This window comes from Macrobrachium rosenbergii, chromosome 6 (assembly GCF_040412425.1).
Source record: "Macrobrachium rosenbergii isolate ZJJX-2024 chromosome 6, ASM4041242v1, whole genome shotgun sequence".
Classification (NCBI taxonomy): domain Eukaryota; kingdom Metazoa; phylum Arthropoda; class Malacostraca; order Decapoda; family Palaemonidae; genus Macrobrachium; species Macrobrachium rosenbergii.
In genome coordinates this window covers 58,744,012-58,762,977 of record NC_089746.1, presented here as the reverse complement: position 1 = coordinate 58,762,977, position 18,966 = coordinate 58,744,012, and the positions used below count along the sequence as shown (strand labels likewise).

Here is an 18,966-nt window from a genome sequence, read left to right as displayed (position 1 = left end):
GGGTTCTTATTATATAAGTTTTATACTTTTTTATTTATTGAATTTTTCTCGGCAAGTCAGTGGACCTTATGTGTCATTTAATTGCAATGAGTGAGGAGAAGAAGAAGAAGAAGAAATAATAATAATAATGCTTCATAACTAACAGCACTCATATGTGTTTTACGTCGCCCGCAAATTTACCAAGAATCCTTTCAGTATCATAGGACAAATAAGAAACTTTTATCGAAAATGAAATTTTCTCTTCCACTATCTGATAGAATAATTTCCTTCGCAAGAAACCTAAATCCTTCCAGATTTTACGACTGAGATACGAATCCGGTGTGCCAGATAGCCTTTGCGGAAATCTTAGTTTCTTCTTGACATTCTCTCTTTGTCGTATATTGCTAACCACAGGACAGATAAGTGAGAGAGAGAGAGAGAGAGAGAGAGAGAGAGAGAGAGAGAGAGAGAGAGAGAGAGAGAGAGAGAGAAAGAAAGAGAAGTGCCAGGGAGATGAAATTTGTTATCCATTCACTTATTGGTCTCACTATTGCTATTAATAGAAAACGAGCTAATTTTTTTTAAATGATCTTGAATGAAAATGACAGAGACAAAGAAAAGTGGAGTTGAAGATTTCGATAAGTGATGTTTCAAAGCCCACACATATAACAATAGAGAGAGAGAGAGAGAGAGGAAAGTGCGTACTAGTTGCCGAAACCGCTCTGCCAGACGAGGTCAGGCGCCAGGCACTCAAGTGCCTCGGAGCCCGTCGCTGGCTCAGTGGCTGACGTGATGTGTGGCGGGAAGGAGCTCGTCGCCAGCCTGCTGGCGCAAGTCGAAAAGCGTGGCGTGAATCCCGCTAAACTCGCAAGACTCCCCGCCTATCAGGCGCTGCTGAAGAGGAAGAAGGCTGCTGTCTTGGACGAGAACGATAACAACAATGCGAAAAACAGAAACTTGAAGGAAGTCAGGGACGACAAAGTTGCGAGAGCGAGCGTTGGTCGAATTTTCAAACCACGTGGAGTGATATACGGGGTTATTGTTGCGACCATTGCGGTAGCTTTTGCGTTCGTCAATTACTATGAGTTACACACGCATCACGGATTTGCCAAATTCTGGCTCCTTTGGGAAAATGTGGACTTGACTGTCGAACAGGTAAGGATAATTTGGGTTTACTATTAAAATGTTTCGATGGTAAGAAAATATGCTGAAAACATTGTATTGGTACACCGATAACACTGATAACTAATAAAATTTATTTCAAAATTTTTTCAATAAATAATAATTGAGATCATGCAATATAAAAATATATTGCTTCCTTTTCAAAAGGCATACATATAGACCAGACATACAGAATATGCAATATCATTTTCATTAAGAGGCATTTACAAACAATGTTAGTCCAAAAAAATCCATTGTTATTTATAAAACACAAAGAATAAAATATTTAACAATTCTATTTTCCACAAAAACAACAGTGAAACGAAGCCTTGTAACTGCTACAGCAGGAGTAATTCAAACACTACACATTTTTATTTATTCAGGTAAAGAAAAGATAAATTGTGACATAAAGTTAACAAAAATAAGCGAGACGAAGAAGTTTACGTGAGTAATTTTTTCAGTTTCACTCTTTCATTTCTTTCCCAGGATAAAATTCTAGATATCTTTTTGCATCGCGCGAGAAAGATTAGTGATAATGCTACTGGCTGGATCTTTACGTGACACGGTACTGGGTGTGAATGATAATGATAATAATGATAAAACTTATACAACAATAATAATGATAATGAATGATATTGATGAAACATAAACAACAATAATAATGATAATGAATGCAAATGATAAAACTTTAAAATAATAATAATAATAATAATAATAATAATAATAATAATAATAATAAAACATTCTCCGATTAAGAAGCACTGTAATCGTAACACTTGCCATATGCTCTAGGGTATATTATTTTGCTTTTTTCACCTGATTTCACTGAAATGCTCGTCTCCATATCAGGAAAGTTAAGCAACATTGACAATGTTTACTACTTGAATGGGTGACCGGCTAGTAGAATCAGATGCCGTCAGCAGACGTTACTATCACCGTTTCATTGTAAACAACATTAATCAATAGTTTTCCGTCAAGTTACAATTATATTTATGAGGAAACCATAAAGAAAATTACCGTCTTCATACTTCATTGTATCGTCAGAGTTCATTGTTAAAAATACTTACCTTCTGATGCAATAATTGCAAACTATACCAGCCTGTTAAACAAGTTCTCAAAGAACTTCGAAAAAGGGAATACTATATTCATAAGAATATAAGTAATAGATATATGAAACTAAAATAAAAAATAAAAATTAACAGCATCCCACCGGATTGGATTTCCAGTCAAGAAAAAACGAAAAACAGAATTTCAAGATAATGAAAATATATTTTATTGTTATTTTCATTTCACTCACTTTTCAGTTCATTCCATATCTCTCTCGACTCTTTAGCTTTGCACATCCTCATTTCCCGACTGGACTCTTCAATTTCCTCTTCCAGACGTTTATCATCAACCCCTATTTACTTTTTATCGCTGTTAGAGTTTGCCCTCTCGTCCTGCTGATGACCGTGATTATGAGCTAGTTACGTGTTCGTTATCGATATACGTTGAAGCGCAGTGATCTTTTTTCATTGTAAGTATCATACTGTATACTTTGCAGAATTCTGCTTGTATGTATGCATACACACGCACACATATATACAGTATGTATATATATATGTATGTATGTATGTATGTATGTATGTATGTATGTATGTATGTATGTATGTATATATATATATATATATATATATATATATATATATATATATATATATATATATATATATATATTTATATATATATATATCACGTAACCACAGGTGAAAATGGCTTGGAGATAAAGCTGAAACCGTTCAGGACCTACACTTAGTTTTTAATTTTTTCATCTATGGTGATGTGGCATATGTTTACATATATATATATATATATATATATATATATATATATATATATATATATATATATATATATATATATTATATATATATATATATATATATATATATATATATATATATATATATATATATACTATGAGTTATAATCGCATTTTATGAAATGCAGTGAAAACCCCAGAATTATCGTGAATTAAATTGTAGCTTCTCAAGCGTTTTTGTATATACTATATATATATATATATATATATATATATATATATATATATATATATATATATATATATATATATATATATATATATAGTGTATGTGTGTGTATAAGCATATAGGTGTATGAATATATGTGTGTACTGTAGAGAAACCGGTACCTCATTTCCTTCATTTCTTTTTATTCTCTGCAAAGGAATGTCTCGAAATAGAAACAGGAACTCATTCACTTCTCCGCACGTACTCCACTTGCATAACAATAAAAGGAAACTCATATGAGAACAATTCCGTCCTTCTAGTATTGCCAGGAAATTGCTATCAGCAACTTGTTACTTGTTTAGGAGCATGCTCCGTTATTTTCGAGGATTCTTCAGTGGCTTTCAACCAGGAAGCTCAAAATCTGAAAAGAGCTCATGTCCTGAAAATGTTTTCTTTGGCAGCGTATATCATAGCTCAGGAGCTTTCAGTTAATGCGCAGTTATTGTACAATTTCACCTTGGAATGCCCTTGCATGCTGAATGCTTCATCAAATTCATTTTTTTTACCATTGTACTTTTTTTCTTTTGAATGCATGCTGCAAAATTCTGCCAAATTCTATTGTAGCAGGCTTTAATACCTTAGCATTCAGTCCCAAAAATGATATTTTCCTCCAAAATCTCTCTTATGGCTTTTCTGTATTCAGAAACTTTGATAAGCATTTGTCTTTTCTCCAGCACTTTCGCATTCACCAGTTCGTTACGCCTGCCAGTATCTGAAATATTCATTCTTAACTGTGTAGCCGTCTCAGAATTTACATTGTCTCTCCTTAATGATCATTGTGAAATTTCTCCGTAGGTGTGTATTTGCGTGCACTAGTATTTAGTTGTTTATGCGCCAGTTTGTAAAAATGAGAAGAGAAAGAGCGTACACAAATATTTTCATTTCCTTGTCTGTGAGTGCACAAGCATATTTGCGTTTGTGTGCATGTTAGTGAAAACAGAAAGTTTGTGTAAATATCTTTTTGTGAGTATGTATACGTTTGCGCACCCATGTATTTTAGTTTGTATGCCAGCGTATGAAACCGGAAAGAGGGAGGGAGGGGGAGAGACAGAAACTGTGTATATTCCAACAACTTAGTTTGGTTAGCCTTCAATACGAACCTGAGTTTCGACAGAGTTTGAAGAGAATCGACGAGGCAACTTCGTTGCTTTAGGAGACCTCGTTGTTTATGCAAAGCCCAAAGCCCCGCCAGCGCTGTCGGCTCTGGTCCCTGAAACTAAATGTGACAAGAGAAGCGTGGTTGGAAGGAATTAAATATGAAGCATCGTATCGATTTCGTTTGACAGCTCTGTTAGTTGAATTTTTTTTCTACTGTCATGATAAATATTTCGTTTCTGTTTAATCACCATAAGTTCAGTTTCAGACATGATTGTTGTCCAGTAGTTCATTTTCCATAAAACAATATAACCTGGTAGCCATTGAACTGATTTTTTACCGATGTGTATGTCTAATTTTCAAGCATTCATATCAATAGCAGTCCATGAATATTGTGACAAATTCCAAATGGCATATTATTACATTACCTAAATTCATGCACTCAGGATTTAGATAAGCTATAATATGCAAACAAATGTCACTGATGTAATCTAATTTGCCTTATTCGCTTTACTAATACAGCGATCACACATACCTCATCGATGTTTATCAATAGGCTTACAATAATACAATATTTTCAATTGCAGTGCATAAGTAACCCAAAACTTAACCACTGACTTTTTAAGAAAATTTGTCTAGTCATTTTGGGTTTACTTTTAATACAAATTTGCCTTGAAGCTCTACTGACTTTTCAAGAGAGTTCTTTGCAATTTGATCTTACTTTTAGAAGAACTGTTTATGGGCTGCAGCTCGTTATTCATTAGCTACCAAAGTTTAATAATATTCATGCTTATTTACTTTTGGAAAAGAATTAATTATCAACTAAAAAATTCCCCTTCGGTAACATATATGAAAATATATTATTTCCGAGGTAGAGTGAATTGGATATTAAAAGACGTTTGTAGCTTAATGCTTGTATATGAATCACGGTGATGTGATAAAAAGTCATATATATATATATATATATATATATATATATATATATATATATATATATATATATATATATATATATATATATATATGTATATGTATATATATATATTCATTCTTCATATCGAAAGAAAATTAGGTTATTTACAATAATACTGACTAAAGGTAAAGAACTGAGTACTTTCTTAAGAGAGGAGGAAGTGTTGTCAGTGCTGAAAATGTAATAGTCAATGAGCAAGAATTTTAGATAATAAAGGCTAACAACAACTTGTGAAGTATCATCAGTGTTAATAATAATAATAATAATAATAATAATAATAATAATAATAATAATAATAATAATTATTATTATTATTATTATTATTATTATTATTATTATTATTATTATTATTATTATTATTATTATTATTATTATTATTATTATTATTATTAAAGGACGAGACTAAACATGATATATCTGTATATCAACGAAGAAAAAGAAAAAATTAGTGGCAAAACACAGAAACCAATGTCTAAAGGACAAGTGATAAATATGAATATATTTAAAAATATAAACTAATAAATCCCAATTAGTACAACTAATAGTTAATCAGCAAATCACAATATTTTTCTATCAAATATTTGAGATAAAAATGGCATTAAACCAACAAGGAAAGTACAGTTCTTTAGTCAATTAATTATTCTTATGTCTCTTTACTCTCCTTCATGTTCCTTTTTCCGTTATCTTTCTCCATTATACATGAGATTTCTCTCTATAAGTTCATATTACCCAGAACAGATGTCTTCTTTCCTCAAAGTTTTCCTTCAACCTACTTTGTTCATGTCCCCTCTGGGACAAATTTGAATTGGGTAATATATATATATATATATATATATATATATATATATATATATATATATATATATATATATATATATATATTATATATATATATATACAGTATATATACACATGTATTTTGCGTGTCTTCGTGTATCTCTATATTTGCCTATATGTATGTATGTATGTATGTATGTATGTATGTATGTATGTATGTATGTATGTATGTATGTATGAATGTATGTATGTATGAGGAAAAATTCAGGTCCAGCTATCTTTTCGTGAATCTATCCAATTTTGCTCACTTCTATCCGAGACCTACCTGTCAGGTGAGGCAGATTCACGTGAAACCAATAAAATATTGCCGATGGAGCCCCTCCTCTCTCGCTGTGGGAAATGAACGGGATTGCAGAATCTCTCTCTTTTACGTCAATATTTTCGATATATGCGTGACGGGATATAGTATGTCTGTAATTTCTCGTTATTTTCTTACTTTTTTTCCACTATGACATTTATATCTAATCGTCTATAACAGATTTTGAATACTATAAGTGTCATATTGTTGAACAACCATAATTTTCATAACAGCCAAAAGCGTTCTATCAAACGTAATTTCTGTTAAAGTTATAAAGTTATAACAGGGCAACACTTTCAGTAATTAAAATATTCATGTCAAATGTAAATAAACAAAACAGCATGAAGCCCTGAAAATCCCTTTTACTACATCACTTTAACATTTAAGCATTAATGTATGAAAACATACATTATAGACCACACACACATGAGATAATAAAACAGAGCCACGGAATGAAAAACAAAAGTAAATGAGAATTGCATTGTCATAAGCCAAATTTTAATTAATAAACAATCGACAACCGAGTAACTACTTAGAGCTATTAATACAGATAATCAGAATTGAGAGAAAGGTTACCTAAGCCAGGCATTTGACAAGGTAACTTAAACCGAGACTGTGAGAGGCTATAATGCAGAGCAATGGCACAAATCATTGCTTGAAAACACTATATTTCTGGTCGCCAGAATGGCTTGAAAATACTGCCTTTCTGGTCGCTATAAAATGGCTTAAAAACACTGCCTTTGTGGTCGCCAAAAAGGGCTTTAAAACACTGTCTTTCTGGTCGCAAAAAAATTACTTGTAAGCACTGCCTTTATGATCACCAAAAATGGCTTGAAAAAATTTTTTTCAAGCCATATTTGGCAACCAGGAAAGCATTTATTAGCTTTCTGGTTGCCACAAGGGCTTGAAAATACTGCCTTTCTGGCAGCCAAAAAGGGCTTAAAAACACTGTGTTTCTCATCACCAAAAATGGCTTGAAAACACTGCCTAAATGGCAACCAAAAATGTCTCTAAACCTGATCCCGATGCCACATATAGAGCTGTTATATGGCAAAGACCTGACGTAAGACAGCAGAGTATGACGCATTAAGCGACGTAGATGGCTCATATTATGATGACTCACGGTGGCTATGGCAGCATTCGGTGTTTAAAAAATGGGTTATAAAGTGACTACTCGAAGTAAAGAAACAAAATGGACCTTTGTGTTCATCCAGATATCACGTAAGACGACAAAGGTATTTCTATCAACAGAAGAAAACAGCAGTTACAAAGACGGTAAACTGAACTCCCTTGAGCCACCGGATATGAATGATAAATGTTTTGATCCATTATCCATGTGATATTAAACGTCATCTGTCAAAACAAGGATTTATTAAGAAACTCTCTCTCTCTCTCTCTCTCTCTCTCTCTCTCTCTCTCTCTCTCTCTCTCTCTCTCTCTCTATTTACCAAGACAAAAGCAACCTTGATCATCAGGGTTGAGATCCATTATAACTGACGTTTAGTTTTTAGAGCAAACAGCAATAAATAACAACGCGTTAAAGGGACGGGCCCCACATATGACAGGAAAAACAATCAGAAAGAGAAAGTGAAAGAGACGGAGACAGAGAGAGAGAGAGAGAGAGAACGAAGAAGGATAACGGGAAAATTCGAACACTTCAATAGCAAATCTGTTTAACCTTTCACGGGGACTTTGAAAATCAGACTTGATCAAGTTCAAAAGTCAACATTGTCTCCAGATTCCAGGAGTGGGCCTGTTCTCACGGAAAAAAAAGAAGTCTTTACATAGTTTTCGATAACGAGCCTACGAACTTGAGAGGATTCGGATTCGTTGAAAGGAGTCTCATCGTTTTTCGCGATGTGTTTTGGTATTTCAGTAATCCTCTCTTACTTCAAACAGAGCCGTCAATCGAGGTATGGTATGTTTTTGTAATATATATATATATATATATATATATATATATATATATATATATATATATATATATATATATATATATATATATATATATATATATGTATACACATACATACATGTGTGTCTTCACAGATAGACAGATATATATATATATATATATATATATATATATATATATATATATATATATATATATATATATATATATATATATATATATAATACATACATACATGTGTGTGTCTTCACAGATAGACAGATAGATATATAGCTTGACAGACAGATATACAAAATGATTCTTTTGAAATTCTGTAACAGGCTTCATAAACTCAACAGGCTTCATGTATTATTTTACTTTGCACTCACAGCATAAAAGAACTGTCTTTGCACTCATGGCATGAAAGAACTGTGTAGTCTACACTTAAGAAACTAAAACCAAGTTACTAGTATTGTTATAATTAGCATTCAAAACAAGGTGATGGGGGAATAGGATACATATTGCGTACTAAGATCATAAACAGGTAAATAAATAGATACCAGCGTGCATTACAGACATTTGAAAATTTACATACATGCACAGCATATCACCTCGAAGCAGCATCAGAGCTTCATTTAAACTTCCGTCCGTCTGCATCAGTGATGCTGCCACAAAGATTTCTAACAGTTTAAGAGATGAAATATGTCCCGAAATATTCAATATTCGGTAAAGAGAAAGCACTCTACCACAAGTACCCCTAGATAGTATAAAAGCCATTAGAAGCCAGATGCTCACATTAGTGGAAAGAGATAGAGTATCATTCAGTTCTTAAGTGTTACTTACATACTCCTCTGTAAAAATAGATAAGCTTGAGCAGAATGCTTTATGTGTCCATTTATACTCAAATGAAATTGCAGTTAATGCATATGTATGAATGACTGCACATTTAGGATATATATATGTGTGTGTGTGTGTGTGTATAAGTGTATGTGTGTGTGTATGTGCGTGTGCTGATGAATCATTTCCTATATGATTTTATTATTACAGATGCGAAGCCAAATTTTTATACTATCGCATTCACGTACGTCGAAGTTAATTGACTTGCTGAGCAGCAAAAAAAAGTGAAAACAAAAAAGCGAACATAAAAAAGTCTGGGTGTGGAAATGAGCATAAGAACCCCATCAGTCGCCCCCGGATATTTCATCAAGGCTTGGTCGTCCTTTCCATTTGATCTTATTTCGTCTTTACAGAGTTATTATTTATTTTGCCAGAGACGTTATTCCGTTCCGATGCAAATATTTGTTGTTTTGTTTACTCCATGAGCTAACCCGATGGAAATAAACGGGCATATAAGTAAACAAATTCAAATATCATGTTCAGGTTAGTTCATTCTCTTGCGTTCTCATTTTTTAGAATAGATACTTCTTCATTTCACCGACTGCTCATAGATGGCGTTCATAACCTCTTTACCCACGATACATTTCTCATCATGCAAAGTTTATATTCTTGTAATAGATATGAATGTTAAAAGGTTATCCCTAAACATCGAAAAAGGGTTTTAAGGTGATATATCTGACATGTATCGGGATTCGTAGCATTCTCTCTTCGCTTTCTATATGGCTCGTATAATCCACCATCAGAATTGACGGTAATATAAGAGAGAATCAAGATGCAAGTCTCGACTCTAAGGACAATAAGTATCTTCCCTAAGATTGGGTTAAGGAGCTTTCAAAACAAGTCCCTATACAGGTGCCGCGGGTCATAAGAAAGATTGACACCGGCCTGGACGAAAGCAATTATGTAAGAGTAGTTTTTTACCCATAATCTATCGTTGCTATATACAAAACTTGCGTAGAAATATCTACAGATGTACTTTCTCAATTGGTTTAGCAGTTAATGTGTAATGTCTCTTATTAGCCCATTTCTATAATAATAATAATAATAATAATAATAATAATAATAATAATAATAATAATAATAATAGTTGCAAGAGTCTTAAAATGGAGAAACAAATCCATTTATATAACTGTACAAATATATTTGAAAATAATGATGTACAGAGAGCTTTCGAGAATTTGTTCAATTCGATTCCTCTTTTCATTCGTAAAGATTCTCGAAAGCTCTGTGGATAGATTTATCTTTAAATACATCTGTACAGTTACGTAACCGTGGATTTGTTTCTCTAATAATAATAATAATAATAATAATAATAATAATAATAATAATAATAATATGTTCTGCTAAAAAGAATGACTGCATCGTGCGAATTAATCTTGTATGAGAGTTTTCTTATATTCTCTATGACTCTTTTGTCTGCAACGTTAATATTTGTTCAAACTGGCCAATGTTCGTGTTTCGGCAAAGAAAAATACATTAACAATGCTATATATAGAGAATAAACTGCTGTTTAAACGTTGTTAATGTGGTTCATTTTGCCGATATGAGCATTGGCCAGTTGTTGACCAATGTTAACGTTGAAAAGAGTCATAAGGAAATTTAGAAGACTCAGTGTAAGAATTTAACAGGACATATTATTATTATTATTATTATTATTATTATTATTATTATTATTATTATTATTATTATTATTATTATTAGAGAAACAAGAGAACGTCTACGTCCTTCTGATGATGATAATAATAATAATAATAATAATAATAATAATAATAATAATAATAATAATAACTGAAACATTGCCTTTAGATCTCCCATATTCACGTTACTTTAATGGGTAATTTTCGTGTTCAAATTAATTGAAATTTTCCTTTATTTTTTGCGAAAAAATAATTAATGTAATTACTAAAAACACTTTATTTTCTTCATTTAATAATCAATGAACACCAAATAAGACATTCAGAGAATAACCTCTTCTTCGAAATGAATATTTTTTTTAGATATTAGTACAATTAGGTCATTAACGAGAACCAAAGTCAGGAAAATGTATGTGTTTGCAGCCCGCATCATGATTATCATATATTCTGAACAGTATTAAGCTCAGTTATCATCGTACATTCTAAAAAAAATATATTGAACTCAACCGGACATCGTACATTCTAAAAAAGAATATTAAACTCAACCGGAAATCGTACATTCAAAAAAATATTAAACTCAACCGGAAATGTTTGGAATGAAGTCAATATACAAGGTCCGGCTTCACTAAAATTATCTATCTATCTATCTATCTATCTATCTATATATATATATATATATATATATATATATATATATATATATATATAGAGAGAGAGAGAGAGAGAGAGAGAGAGAGAGAGAGAGAGAGAGAGAGAGAGGGGGAGAGAGAGAGAGAGAGAGAGAGATGTATGTATACATAAGCTAAGTGAATGCCGGACCTTGTATGCTGACTTCATTCCAAACGTTTCCGGTTGAGTTTAATATTTTTTCAAGAATATTCGACAATCACAGATATGTGTTGTAAACACATACATAAGACAGACTTTGTATATATATATATATATATATATATATATATATATATATATATATATATATATATATATATATATATATATATATATATATATATATGTGTGTGTGTGTGTGTGTGTGTATGTTTGTGATTGTGTACATATATGTGTATAAATGCCATGTACATATACGTATATGTGTCTGTGTGTGTTTATGCATCTATATGTATAACTGTGTATCTACGAAAAGCAAAGAATATAACCTTCAATCTCATAAAATAAGGAGGAGAGCTGACGTGAGGGAAAATTATTGTTACATTCTGAAGCCCTCTCCTATAAAAATACAAAAGCTTATATTTGATGCCGGAGGAAATTATAGACTTATTGGTTTGCGTCCGCTTTTATTTCCTTATATTCTAGAAGGTTTCTCATGGTATGTCGACGTCGGTTTTCGAAGATTGCTTTTATCTTTATACCGGTGTTAAAGAAATATAAAAGGCGTAAAAAACGTAACTGAATTATTTGTAATGTAATGACGAACGCTAAAAAAAATCGATATGTTTAATTAAGTAAAACATGTTACTGGTCGTTTTCATTTCTCATTGAGAGAGCTGGAGCTTATCAGACATGGTAGATAACTGATCAACAAACAGTAATACGAGTGAGATGTGTCCTTTATTTTTCTGAACACACTTGACATTCGATTGAGTATAAAGACGAAAGTTAATATCTTTACATTTCATACCGTTCACATACGGAAATCTAAGCCAGATTATCATTAGCAAACAGGATCGAAAATAAAGAACAAGAGCCTACTGATTCCTTAAACAACATGAAACACGGTCGGATTCCCCAAAATGGCTCATTTCGTCGCGAAAGGGGATTGTATCCCTTATTTTTCATGGGTCCATGGCTTCCAACAATGGGGGAATAGAAAGTAATGTGAAGGAAAATTGTCCCGTGATTAAAGAGTTCCAAATGGTTCCACTCATTTCATGGTCGGACGAACACGACGAATGGGGCGGATTACCTGGTGTGTACGTTGGAAGGCTTTTAGAGAGTCTTTCCTTTTTCATTACATTAGGCAACAGTCAATTCCCAGTTATAATGATGCTGTATTTAAGCGCTTTAAAATGGAAAATTACTGTTTACGGTCTTCTGAAAACCTCATGCATTTTCATAAAATATTTCATTTAACTTTCGAAGCGTAAATCGGGATATCTTTTGCCACATAGTTTTTCTTTCTGTTGAATCAGTGACACTGCTTTCCATTTTGACTGCAGTGGATTTGCAAAACTCATATTTAACGACAGAATGGGTGTTAAAGTTGTGACCCTGCTTAATTTAGGTTATTAATGAATCCATTTTTAGTTTTCTGTAAAAGAAAACTATTGCGCCAGCTTTGTCTGTTCGTCCGCCCTTGGATCCTAGAAACTACTGATACCTCTGGCAGCGCTATAGGTACCAGCAACATAGGCCACCACCGGACAGTGGCTGAGTTTCATGGGCCGCGGCTTAGAGTTTTATGGGCCATGGCTGAGGCCACCCAAGGACAGAAAAATCGATTGCGCAGAAGAAACTTCGGCGCATTTTTTACTTGTTACTTACAAATTTACTACATTAGTAATGGAGCACCAAAGCTGGTGTACACGTTATTCCTTGTGCTGTTCTTCGAGTGTCATCTAGTGTGAAAATCGCACACAAGACACACTATCCGAAATCAGTGTACACGGTATAAGAAATGGAATGTCCGAATGTGTGTAGACTTCACAGTATCCTACACGGAGGCTATGAGGGAGGCTTGCGGCGCCGTTGCAAAGATGTTAGCCTACGAATTGTTTCAAAACAAACTGAAGAGAAAGAAAACGTATTACTGGGTGCGTCCTTGGGCTAAAAAAACATCAGTCACTTAGTGTTTCTAGTAAGCTAATAAAAGAGTTATGGTTGGAAGATGCCGAATGTTTTCGCTGTTGCTTTGAGATACTGAATCTTTTCAAAAATTTTTTTAAGGTATTGACTCTTTTTAACATTTCTTTGATGTACTGAATCTTTTCAACATTTCTTTAATATACTGAATCTTTTCCAAATTTCTTCAAGACATTAAATCTTTTCTCCGTTTTTTAAATATACTGAACCTTTTAAAAATTTCTTTCGACCTACCAATGAAAAGGCTGATTTCCTTGTAGGAGGAATCGAGCATGTTATACAGAGGCAGTGGACAAGTGTGCGTGAACCGAAATTAAAGGTAAAGCAATTCACCCGCGACGATCAAACTGGCCAATTCGATATTCAAGTTTAAATTAATTCTCTTGCTCAAACAGTTCACACGGTGCAAATTCTCGCTCGAGATCCCGCCAAAGCACCGTGGAATAGCACCGTGTATATCCAGCTTCACCGGAAGCCGTACACACTACTCCCTCCTTTCATCATTTATTTTCTTGAAATACCCTTGTTTTACTTTTGACGTGGTGTACTTTCTACGTTGCTAAGGGGGTATTTGCAACATGCCTTACTCCTTTAGCTGCACCCACTTTTCAGCTCTTGGTCTACCTCCATTCGCGCATCTTCTCTTTAATCCCGCTGTCCAACACCTCTAGCTATTACTTCTTAGTGCATCTGTAAGGTTTTCTTCCAGTTACCCTTTATATCCTTGATCTGCATCTCCTTTATTTTCTGAATCTCTTCATCTTGCTCTCCAACCACTCCAACTCCTTTTCACTCCTTTTCACCCCTTTTCACTCCGTTTCACTGTCTCGAGCGCTGAATGGCCGAAATCTCCCTTGTGCTTGGAGTGACAGCCAAAATTTCATAAAATCAAATCAGCTTCCTAAATTTTCTTTCAGATCCAACTAAAACGATGATAGTCATTTTACGGCGTCGTCAAGAGCACCATAAATCTCAAATAAAATCTCGAGCTGTAAAACAGCCAGGTGTTTCTTCTCTTCCGGCTGCTAACGGATGGTAACGTCACTTGACAGACACATGGCAGGTGTCTCGTGTTAGTAACCCCTACGTTGGGGAACTCGGAACCAGGTGCCACAATGTATATCCATGTCAGCGTGAGTTTGGCAGCTGAGTTCGTTTCAAATCGAATACCTCATATTTTCTCGTCTAAATACAGGAGCACTGTTGGCAGGTGCGTAGAAATGTGTAAGGCCAGAAGCGCAGTAGGAATTGTGAATAAAGTATTCATATTCTTCTTCATAATCCGGTAATGATACTTTATATATATATATATATATATATATATATATATATATATATATATATATATATATATATATATATATATATATATATATATATATGTGTGTGTGTGTGTGTGTGTGTACAGAAATCCTACCCCAAAAATAGGTATTAGAACAAAATCTTATAGCCTTCATCTTTTTCATGGGAGATTGGAAGACTTGGAGATTTATTTAGCTTATCCAGAGAACTGAAAAATATACTAAAACTTTGAGATTTTGCAAAACGAAAAAAAATTTAAGGGCTCATCTATCGAAAATTGTACACGACGCCGAAGACCAAACTGTTATTTTAAGAATACTTTGCTTTAACTAATCTTTCGTTGGTATCAATATCCTTGTTTTATTTTTTACTTCTCACTAATTTTTTTATTAAGGCTTAGGCTAGATAAGAAAGTCTGGTTGTTTGTGAAAGTGATCTTGACTTTAAATGAATTCCATAATTGCCATAGACATACTTTGGATCGTACAAAATACAACTGCAAGTTGCAAGAAAAATGGATGATTAAGCCTAATAAGCCACATAATGAATAAACATATACATCATAAAAGAAGGATAGTCTCTGTAAAAAAGAAAGGATACTCCCAAGTTTCCCTAAAAATATATTGCCAGTTTTCGGGAAAGAAATAAAGCGAGGGAAGACGAATTTGATTTAAGTTTCACGAGAAGTGGACGAGCTATCTTTCGAAGGGTCCATTATTAACCTTTATATGCTATAAATATTCTCTGCTAAATTGCTTTTCCATGCCGATAGGAAAGAGAGAGAGAGAGAGAGAGAGTGGAGTATTGTAGAAACTTTGATCTGCGCAAAGATTCAAATAAAAATGGAGATTGCGAGTAAGAGAAAGAAGGTTGGGCAAGAAAGGAGAAATATATATGTAAATACTCTTTTAGGTTCAAAGACCCGATAGGACGAGCAACATAAAGATAAATCAAAATAAATAAAAAGTAAAAAAAAAATGCTAACTTTCACCACATAGCTGTACGAAATGCCCCAAAATTTTAAAGGGTGAATCCAACCATTTTCTCTGGTTGGTTAAAGTTCTCTTAACAACCGATGTGTCGAACGAAACGAGAGTTCCATTTTTATTTTCGATTATAAGAAATCAAATAATTAAACGGGAAAGATAAAATTTGAATCGGTGATGCATCTTCATTCGGACGTGTTTACAAAACCAGAATTAAAAAGCATTGTCATTGACAGATAAAAAATAACTAGATAAGAGATCAGAAATAAGGAATTTCGGCTAATGAATGAGGGATTTTAATTTTGGGGGTTCAAGAATTTTGAGTTGGGTAAAGGTTTCAATACTAACGTGATAATGAAAGTTAAATCCATAGGACTATGGCTATTAAGATTAGAGTCGGGTCTCTTCTTTAAGTTAAGTTGAACCAGTGCATGTATCCATAGGATCATAAGTACAGGGCTTTATGATTGCTCAGTGCTGTAAGAAGGGCATAACACAGAAGCCAGTTCATCTACACACTTCCAGATAAACCATGCAAAAATAAGGTCTGGAGCAGAAGACTCCGTAGATGCAAGAACCCTACGAAACTTTTCAGTTAACACTGATATAAAAGTCCAAGGATAAGACAGAGTTAGTGTTGAAAGGAGACAATTTACCAGAAAATAATAAAGGATAAAGATGTTGGCCCCATGGTCAAAGTAATCAGGGATATGTTTTTGGGTACTGAAAAAGTTTTTCCTCGTCATTAGTAAGAGAAAAAGTGCCAGCCTTTCTTTCGCACATCAGTGTCAGAGTAACAGTTATTGTATGACGTGTATGGTAAAGCCTCCTGGGTAACGAATGTGGCAAGGAGTGAAATATGAAATCAGAAACAAAGAACAGATAGTAAAGGTATGAATTAGAAACTTTAAGCGAAATGACACCAGAGGAAGGAGATTCATGATCCTTGCATTTAGCTGTAGATGTGTTATAGCAAATGTAGACACCACCTCGAATGCAAAACCAAGATCACAAGTTCAAGTGAAAAATTTTGAAATATCAGAAATCAAAACTGAACGACGACTATTCAAAAGGGAAAAAATAATCGGAGTGGGGTGGGGGTTTTAAGTGGATTCGCATAAAGACCATAACTGGAACACTCGAGTAATGAGTGCAAAAGGAAACAGATTTCCCACGAACACACTCCTACCCGGTGACTACCCACCTTCGGGGGTGGTGGGGGGACAAAGTTTCTTCCCCGATTTAATATCTCCCCAGTGCACCTGTTTCTGTGGTCAAATTTGTAGAAGTTATCGTAATACAGGTGGGGAAGGAGTTATGTAGGCAGAAGTATGGAAATGGCTTCGTAAGGAAATAAGAATCTATAGAAAATTGCCTAGAGTACTTGGTGCTCTTATGAGTGTGTGTATGAGTGTGTATACGCATGTGTCTGTCTGTATGAATATGTATGCGAAGAGAGAGAGAGAGAGAGAGAGGATAGTTTACGCAACTTCCAGTTTCTAGAAAAGTCAATATTTTAACTATTTTTGGTGTGCTCCTAAATGGCGATAGTTTTGTCATCTTTTCCCTTCTCGCTTCAAGAAGTTTCTGAAGCGAAGAGAGGGAAAGAGTTCTTGGCAATTCATCTCAAACTTTGGCTTTCTCACATCTCAGTATCTTCCCTTGAAGGGAATAGAACCATTCTCTCTCTCTCTCTCTCTCTCTCTCTCTCTCTCTCTCTCTCTCTCTCTCTCTCTCTCTCTGTGTGTGTGTGTGTGCGTGTTGTTGTCAAACTTAGCCATTTTACCTTTTTACCGTTTCTTTGTTCCTTTATTCCTTATCATTCTTTGTTCCTCACCATCATCATCATCATCTTTGCCTTCCATTCTTCCTCTTGCTTCTTGTCATTATAATCAACATTATCGGTAATCTCCACTTTCCCTGCCTATTCCTTTCTTTCATCATCATGGCCATAGTCATCATTTTCATCATCCTTACCACTGACTTCATCATCATTTTCACGTACCTTGCCCCCTCATATTATAATGTGTTCTTCCTGGTGTTATTTTAACTTATTTCGTCTCCCCTTCTTTTCCCCTCTTCTTAATCATTATTATTCTCCCATTCCTCTTTCCGTCAATTCCATTTCCTATCGCCATGCTTTCTTTTCTTTCGCTATTCATTTTTCATATTCTACCTTTTTCATTCCTCTCTTCCGCTAGCACTCTTTTTTTCATCATATCCCTCCCACTTTCTTCTTTCACTTTAGCTTTTTGTTTCCTCATATTCATCATCATCATCGGCGCTCCTTGTCCCTCTTCACCTCTGATATAATTAGAAATCCTTCATCAAACTTCTCGTATCCACTTATCAAAAATGAAGGAGGATAAATTATTAAGATTATCTAAATGAAAGAAAAAGTGGTAGCTGAAAAGAAGTTATCATATAAAGGAATAAGAAAGAAATGTGAAAAACGTAATTGATGTCATTTGTCCCATAAATCAAAAGAACTATGGTTACATCGCCAACATAAGAGGAGTCCATTTCAAAGTGGTAACATGGTTTTATTTTTTCCAAAGCTTTTTCGAAATTATTCAGGTCAACATTTAATAAGGGAAGTTCAACAGATAAAACGGATAAGAGACAAAACGTTAGATAGATAGATGGGTAATCTATATTTAATTATCCAATAATATCGTCAAAGCCCTTCAATTTTTTTCCTGAATACCGTCGATCCTTTAGATAACAACCTCAATTATGGCTGAATCTCCAAAATTAACTCCTTTCACAGGAAAAGGACTATTAAACCTCCCCCTTTTCCTTTTCATGGCTTTTAACAAATGGGAATAGAAGCGTAATGAAAAGGAAAATTGTCCTTAATGAAAGCACCCCCAGGGAAGGTTCCGCTCATTTCACTGTGGGTGAGAACGAAAAAGGAAAACTGGAATTCGTGAGTAATGAAGGTTGTCTTTTGGACTTCATGAAGGCCATCTTCTGTCACTGTTAGAAGAGGTTTATTTTGATTTAATGTGATTGGTAGAG

The 18,966-nt window shown here is 33.9% G+C and overlaps 1 pseudogene; it reads left to right on the top strand.

Moving 5' to 3' along the window:
- Positions 1-704: 704 nt before the first annotated feature.
- Positions 705-18,966, top strand: part of LOC136839626 (uncharacterized) — a 44,897-nt pseudogene continuing 26,635 nt past the window's right edge.